The sequence below is a fragment of the Panthera uncia genome, chromosome D4, assembly GCF_023721935.1.
Source record: "Panthera uncia isolate 11264 chromosome D4, Puncia_PCG_1.0, whole genome shotgun sequence".
Classification (NCBI taxonomy): domain Eukaryota; kingdom Metazoa; phylum Chordata; class Mammalia; order Carnivora; family Felidae; genus Panthera; species Panthera uncia.
This window is the reverse complement of record NC_064807.1, coordinates 52,348,811-52,355,929: the sequence shown is the minus strand read 5'-3', so window position 1 is coordinate 52,355,929 and position 7,119 is coordinate 52,348,811. Positions and strand designations below refer to the sequence as shown.

The window sequence follows — 7,119 nt, the reverse complement described above, 5'->3', positions numbered from 1 at the left end:
ACAGTAAACGTCCAGTATATACTTTGTTCTTCTGCAGTTTGGATACAATGAACTCTACTATTAAATATAATAATGTTATTTAATGGCTGACCTTTCAGGGTACTTTAAACTACAAGATTTATAAATGCGACAAAGCATTCCAGTAACTAGGAAACTCAATTATGACAATGCATCAAGTTTACTCAATAGTGATAGTATACAAATTTTATATGCAACACATTGAGTTTGGTATTACAGAATTTAACCATTTATAACTTACCTTAATGATGTTACTGTTCTAAACTATGTTGCAGATCCCCTTTTCCCATAGCTTTATGTGCTTGTTTCTTTCCCTTACCTGGTAAAAATGTTTCCCAGCCAAGGGGAAAACAACCCATTAACCCAATTCTCAGTTTCAGCAGATATTAACACCAGGAACAGGTTATGGACAACTCTTAATCTTTTACCTGAATAGTACAAGGTTGCAGTGTTGACCAAAAGAAGACACAGGTTTCTCATTACACTTTTGTTTTATTGGGTCTCAAAATTCTATGACAGATTTTTGGTCAAGTCGTTTCCATTAAAAAGTACTGATTTTAAAAACTAGTAACTTAAAACTGCCACACACAAAAAAACCCAAATGGTCCACAAAACATTCTCCTTTCCTTCTGAAGGCTTGACAATGCATTGTTATCATTAACCAGTCTTTTACTATTAAGCCTAAGTGGCCAATTGACACAAACAGTTCTGAGACTGTTCTTCCACCACTGATTAAGACTGGGGTAGTAGGTATTGGGGATAACATTCATTTAGCCTTCCGAGCTTTCTGGGCAGACTTGGTGACCTTGCCAGGTCCAGCTGCCTTCTTGTCCACTGCTTTGATGACACCCACAGCAACCATGAGATGACATGTCTATCTCATGTCATGAACAGCAAAACGGCCCAGAGGAGGATAGTCAGAGAAGCTGTCAACACACATGGACTTGCCAGGAACCATATCAATGATGGCAGCATCACCAGATTTCAAGAACTTGGGACCATCTTCCAGCTTTTTTCCAGAATGACAGTCAGTCTTCTCCTTCAGCTCAGCAAACTTGCGGGCACAGTGCAGCACAGGTGCATATCCAGCACTGATTTGGCCTGGATGGTTCAGGATAATCACCTGAGCTGTGAAGCCAGCTGCTTCCATTGGTAGCTCACTCTTGCTATCACCAGCCACATTGCCACGATGAACATCTTTGACAGATACCTTGTTGACATTGAAGCCCACATTGTCTCCAGGAAGAGCTTCACTCAAAGCTTCATGGTGCATTTTCAACAGAGTTTAACTTCAGTTGTAACATTGACTGGAGCAAAAGTGACCACCATGCCTGGCTTAAGAACACCGGTCTCCACTCGACCCATAGGGACAGTACTAATACCACCAATTTTGTAGGCATCCTGTAGGGGCAGACACAAGGGCTTGTCAGTTGGACGAGTAGCTGGCAGAATGCAATCCAGAGCTTCAAGCAGTGTGGTTCCACTGGCATTGCCATCTTTACGGGTGACTTTCCATTCCTTGAACCAAGGCATGTTAGCACTTCGCTCCAGCATGTTGTCACCATTCCGACCAGAAATTGGCACAAATGCTACTGTGTCGGGGTTGTAGCCAATTTTCTTAATGTAGGTGCTGACTTCCTTACCGATTTCCTCGTTATCTCTTCTGGCTGTAGGTTGGCTCAGTGGAATTCATTTTGTTAACACCAACAATAAACTGTTTTACACCTAGTGTGTAAGGCAGAAGGCCATGCTCACAGGTCTGCCCATTCTTGGAGATACATGCTTCAAATTCGCCAACACCAGCAGCAACGATCGGGACAGCAGAGACGGCCTGAGATATGCCTGTAATCATATTTTTGGTAAAATCTCTGTCCTGGGGCATCAATGATGGTCACATAAAACTTGCTGGTCTCAAATTTCCACAGGTGATAACCACCTTCACGTTCGGCTTTCAGTTTATCCAAGACCCGGGCAGACTTGAAGGAGCCCTTTCCCATCTCAGCAGCCTCCTTCTCAAATTTTTCGATAGTTCTTTTGTCAATCTCACCACATTTATAGATCAGATGACCATTAGTGGTAGACTTGCCCAAATCTATGTGTCTAGTGATGACGATGTTGATATGAGTCTTTTCCTTTCCCATTTTGGTTTGGGTTTAGAGGTGGTTTTAATGACACTTGTGTTCTGTCAGAAAACCCATTGCAAAACAGTTTGTACTTTATTAATTTTTTCTTTAATTCTGTTGTTTTGGCCCTTGCTTATTTTCCTATTTGTCCTTGGTTTTATTTAAATCTGTTTTTTTATGATCTTCTAATTGACTTTTGTTTTATTTAATTCATTTGCTTTTAAGATATTTTGCAGCATGAAATAATCATTAAAGTATTATTTTATGCCTTGAATTATATATATATATATATATATATATATATATATATATATATATAATGAATTATATTTCCTTCAAGTCTCTTTGTTGGTTGTTGTATACTATTCCTATTCAACTTTGATTTGTGAGTCCTTGACTTCCTTCCCACAATTTATGGGCTGTTGTATTTCTTCCTTTATCACTTCTGTTTTGGTTTTGGATACCTTGTGATATTTTTGAAATAAGGAAGATGGCTGAATATTCAGTCTTCTTTTATGTACCCTTATGATGATATTGAGTGTAGATTAGTGAGAGATGGAGGTAATAACTTACATACTCATGAAGAGCATACCAGTATCACTATGAAACTCATTGTTGGTCAGCACTATCAGCAAGTGATTATTTTAAGAATCACGGTCCCTGAGAGCAATAGGGAGGATGGGATCTCAAAATAGTAGAGGCCAGGTATTGATGCTTAACAATCAAAGCATGGTGATGATATTTTATAATGAACAGCAAGGTCAGAGTGACATCAGGGGCCTAAGAATTATGCAGATACTTAATAGAAAAAGGTAAAATGGATGAGTAGCTAATATTGATGATATTGCTCAATATATGTTATCAAAAACAATCCAGGATAGATGATCAGGAGTCTGAGAGACATTGCAATAGAAAAAAAATCACAAACTTTTCCAGGCCTGAATCCGTTTTTACACCTGAAACCATTGACTGAAGGAGAGGCCAGATCCTCAAAGAAAGTAAAAGTGATCATGATTTCCCTTTGTTCTCTCACAAATGGACTGCAATTACTCTGAAAACTGAAAAATAGGAAAAGGAGAATACAACTCTAGTGTTGTGGATTAAAAGTTTGGGTTGACAGTAAAGTTTGGGTGGTCCCTGCTCCACCACTACTACTCTGCCCTTAGAGGTAGGGCATATGAGCTTTAGGTAATAAAATGGGGTACTGTCCCAAGTCTATTAAGAGTAGATCCATTGAATATTGCCATGCTATTGGGCCTTGGTAGAGACAAAACATCTTGCCATAGAATATCAAGTGACCATGTGGCCAGAGCTGCTGTAAGTGAACAGATGTATTGTCTTAAGTTTAAATGGGGCATCAGTCCACTGAAAAATGGAACTTCTATTTCACAGATTGGTCACAAGCGAAGTTAGAAAGAAAACATAAAATGCAGGAGTAAGTAGAGCAGATGACTATTTTTTGTAATTAATTAATTTATTTTTGAGACAGAGACAGAGCATGAGCAGGGGAGGGGCAGAGAGAGAGGGAGACAGAATCTGAAGCAGACTCCAGGCTCTGAGCTGTCAGCACAGAGTCCGATGTGGGGCTCGAACTCACTGTGAGATCATAATCTGAGCTGAAGTCGGACGCTCAACTGACTGAGCCACCCAGGAGCCCTGAGCAGACGACTATTGATGCCCCTTTCAACTCAAACCTGTGGCTATATTGGGGCAGAGTACTTCCATTATGAAGAAATGATGAAGGAAAGAACTCAGACTTGATTCGTCAATGAATGGGATGGGTCTGTTGTTACAAGCCAGAATGTACTGTAGCCCAGTTCAACAAAAACCTTGAAAGATAAGGATGAAAATAAATTTTCATTACAGCTAGAACTTCTAGTAGATAAAATGGTCCTTCACTTTGTGTCCAAAGATATGTGTGTATATATGTGTGTGGGTATGAACCATGGGCAGTGGCAAATGCCTGGTTGGTCATGTCTGGAAGGGAAAAGGATTGAAAATTTGGGGTCACGAGTTTCTGGGAAAGTGGCATATGGCTTATTCTTTAAAATGATTGGAATCGTAGATTCACTTTGTTCAGTGAAAACAGCAATGATCATTATTTATAGCACATATATTTCCGATGCCCTTCTGTTATTATAATATAAGTAGTATGCTTCATATGTAGTACATTTATCCTTGTTTTGAAAGCCTGACGCAATCAGGCTTAAGTATTTGTTTCCTTATTAGATTATCATGCTCAAATCCTTACTCTAAATTTTTCTAGTAATTTGTTAAAAAACAAAACAAAACAAAATCTTCTCATTTACTTATATGTTCTGCATGTATATTTTCTTAAAACTATGCGCAGTAAGATAGTTTATTTTGGAATTTGAAAGTGTAGTGTATGCTGAAAGAGATGAATGAATGTAATTATGGCTCATTACCTAAAATGACATGAAATTATGGGAACTGGTTTGGTAGTTTGTCTACATTTTTTAAACCTGAAGACAAAATTTTGTAGAAAGATAATTTTGAAAAAATTATCAAAATTATTGCCATTAAGTAGTATCTACAGGAATGATTGTATTTGATCAATGTGGTATGTGTAGAGTATAATATACACACATATATTCTGCTTCTTTAAAAAATCTATGACAACAAAAGCATATTTCAAGGGACTCAGCAAAATGGTGAATATTAATTGGGAATCAAGCTTACTACATCAGGGAGTTTTGAAACTTTGTAGAACTAGATTTGGGGAGAACAATAGTGAATTTGACAGAAGAAGAATAAATAGAATTATGTTATCATATTAAAATTACCGTGTAGCAGAAATGATTTCGCCTTGTGATTTTAAACTGATATTTATAACCCTTGTTAGTAGAATCCTGTCTTTCTCTTTAGGATTATATTATCTTGTATTGTTTGTCTCATCTTAGTTGGTTTATTATCCTCTTTTCCTTCATATGGCAAAGAAACACCCCACTTTGATTTATCTGCTTTAACAAGCGTTTGGGTCTCCAGTGTGTCTAATCTTGAAATTGTTGCTTGAAATTCCAAATTAAAATAGCCTCATCTAAAGTAGCTAATACATGCTCCTTTTAATGGTAATAAAAAGTTAAATTTGTAAAGCGAGGTTGTATAGTGATAGAAGAATCTGGGGGCAAGAAGATCCATCACGTATTATGTGGAAAAGGCTAAGATGTGCCAGTGTGGTTATATTTGACAATTTATAAAGAAACCTTCAAAGGAGGATAATTTCTTCCAGTGTACAAGGCATATTCTTTTTTCATTTTTCCTTTATGAGTAGTTTTCAAGCACTTTAACACAACTGATGAGAAATCACTTGGGAGGGGCAATTAATAATAAGAAATAACTGCCTGCTTTATATCAGGACCTCTCAGAGTCCATTTTTACTGGGATACAATAATATGCTTGCCTATTTTGGGTAGTTGCATTAAAAAAAATCAAATGAAAAGAAAGAGAAAGAAAAGTAAATTGATAAATTGGGATGATAAAACAATAAGAAATATAGAAACATGCTCAGGAAGGCCATGTAAGCATATATTTAAAAATATAATTTGTTTCTGGCATTTTATGCTAATAAATCTTTAGGTATTATATGAAAGACTTCATTTCCATTTAGAAGTGGTTGCAATAAAATGTATAATATAAATATTCAGTTAACATATATTTTATGACATTATAAGGTTTGATATTTAATATATTATCAAATGACAATTATGAAAGTGTGTTGTCCAAATGTACTGACAATCTCCTGGAATTGATATTAATTATTGCCAAATCTCAGTTGGTTAAATCCAAGATAATACAATATATAGCAGTCTAAAATTTTAGTAAAAAGTCATTATAACACATATAAAAAGTATATATTATATATGTATATTGTCATATATTACACATTATATATACTTGAAACATATAAAGTATATATAACATAATAATTATATAATACATGATTATATGTGTATCTTTATGCCCATCTATATGCAATTATATTAAATTTATATAACTATACTATTTCTAAACTATTACTTTTGATTGACTTATCTCTCCTTATGTCAGACTGCTCTCATAATAGGTACAAATTTGTAATAATTCTTTTATTTTTATTATATTTTTTAATTTCTAGAGAGAGCAAGAGAGTGCAAGTAGAGGAGAGGGGCAGAGGGAGAGGAGAGAGAGAGAGAGGGAGGCAGGGAAGGAGGGAGGGAGGGAGGGAGGGAGGGAGAGGGAATCTAAAGCAGGCTCCCCGCTCAGCATGGAGCCAGATGCAGGTCTTGATCCTACGACCCTGAGATCATGACCTGAGCAGAAATCAAGAGTCAGACACTCAACCGAATGAGCCACCGAGGTGCCCCATACAGTAATTCTTAGTAACCAGGAGAGATAATCCTCCTAACTTGGCCTTCTTTTAAAATTTATTAGATTTATGTATAATAAACTATATACATTTATGATTTATGTACAATAAGCCACATATATTTAAAATGTACAGTAAAATGAGTTCTGACAGTAGTTTCATCTCTGAATAAACAAAAATCTCAGTCAAATTTCAGAACTTTGATCACCCAAAAGAGATACCTCAGACATTTTTTTTTGTTTCTGTTTTTTTATTTCAAGTTTTATTTAAATTCTAGTTAGTTAACATACAGTAATATTAATTTCAGGTGTACAATTTAGTGATTCAACACTTATATACAACACCCAGTGCTCATCACAACAAGTGCCCTCCTTAATCCCCATCACCTGTTTAACCCATCCCCCCACCCACATCCCCTCCAGTAACCCTCAATTTGTTCTCTATAGTTAAGACATTTTTATAGTCCATTCTTCCTGCTCTCAGGCCTGGCAAGACTGACATTGTAGTCACTACAGATTAGTTTCCATTTTCTAGTGTTTTGAAAACAGATAATATTTGAAACCATATAGGATTTTTTTTCCTATATGGCTTCTTTCATTGAGACTAATGATT

The 7,119-nt window shown here is 36.2% G+C and overlaps 1 pseudogene; it reads right to left on the bottom strand.

Annotated features, from left to right (window-relative positions):
* Positions 1-520: 520 nt before the first annotated feature.
* On the bottom strand, positions 521-2,159 carry LOC125918638 (elongation factor 1-alpha 1-like; annotated as a pseudogene).
* Between the last annotated feature and the right edge of the window lie 4,960 nt (positions 2,160-7,119).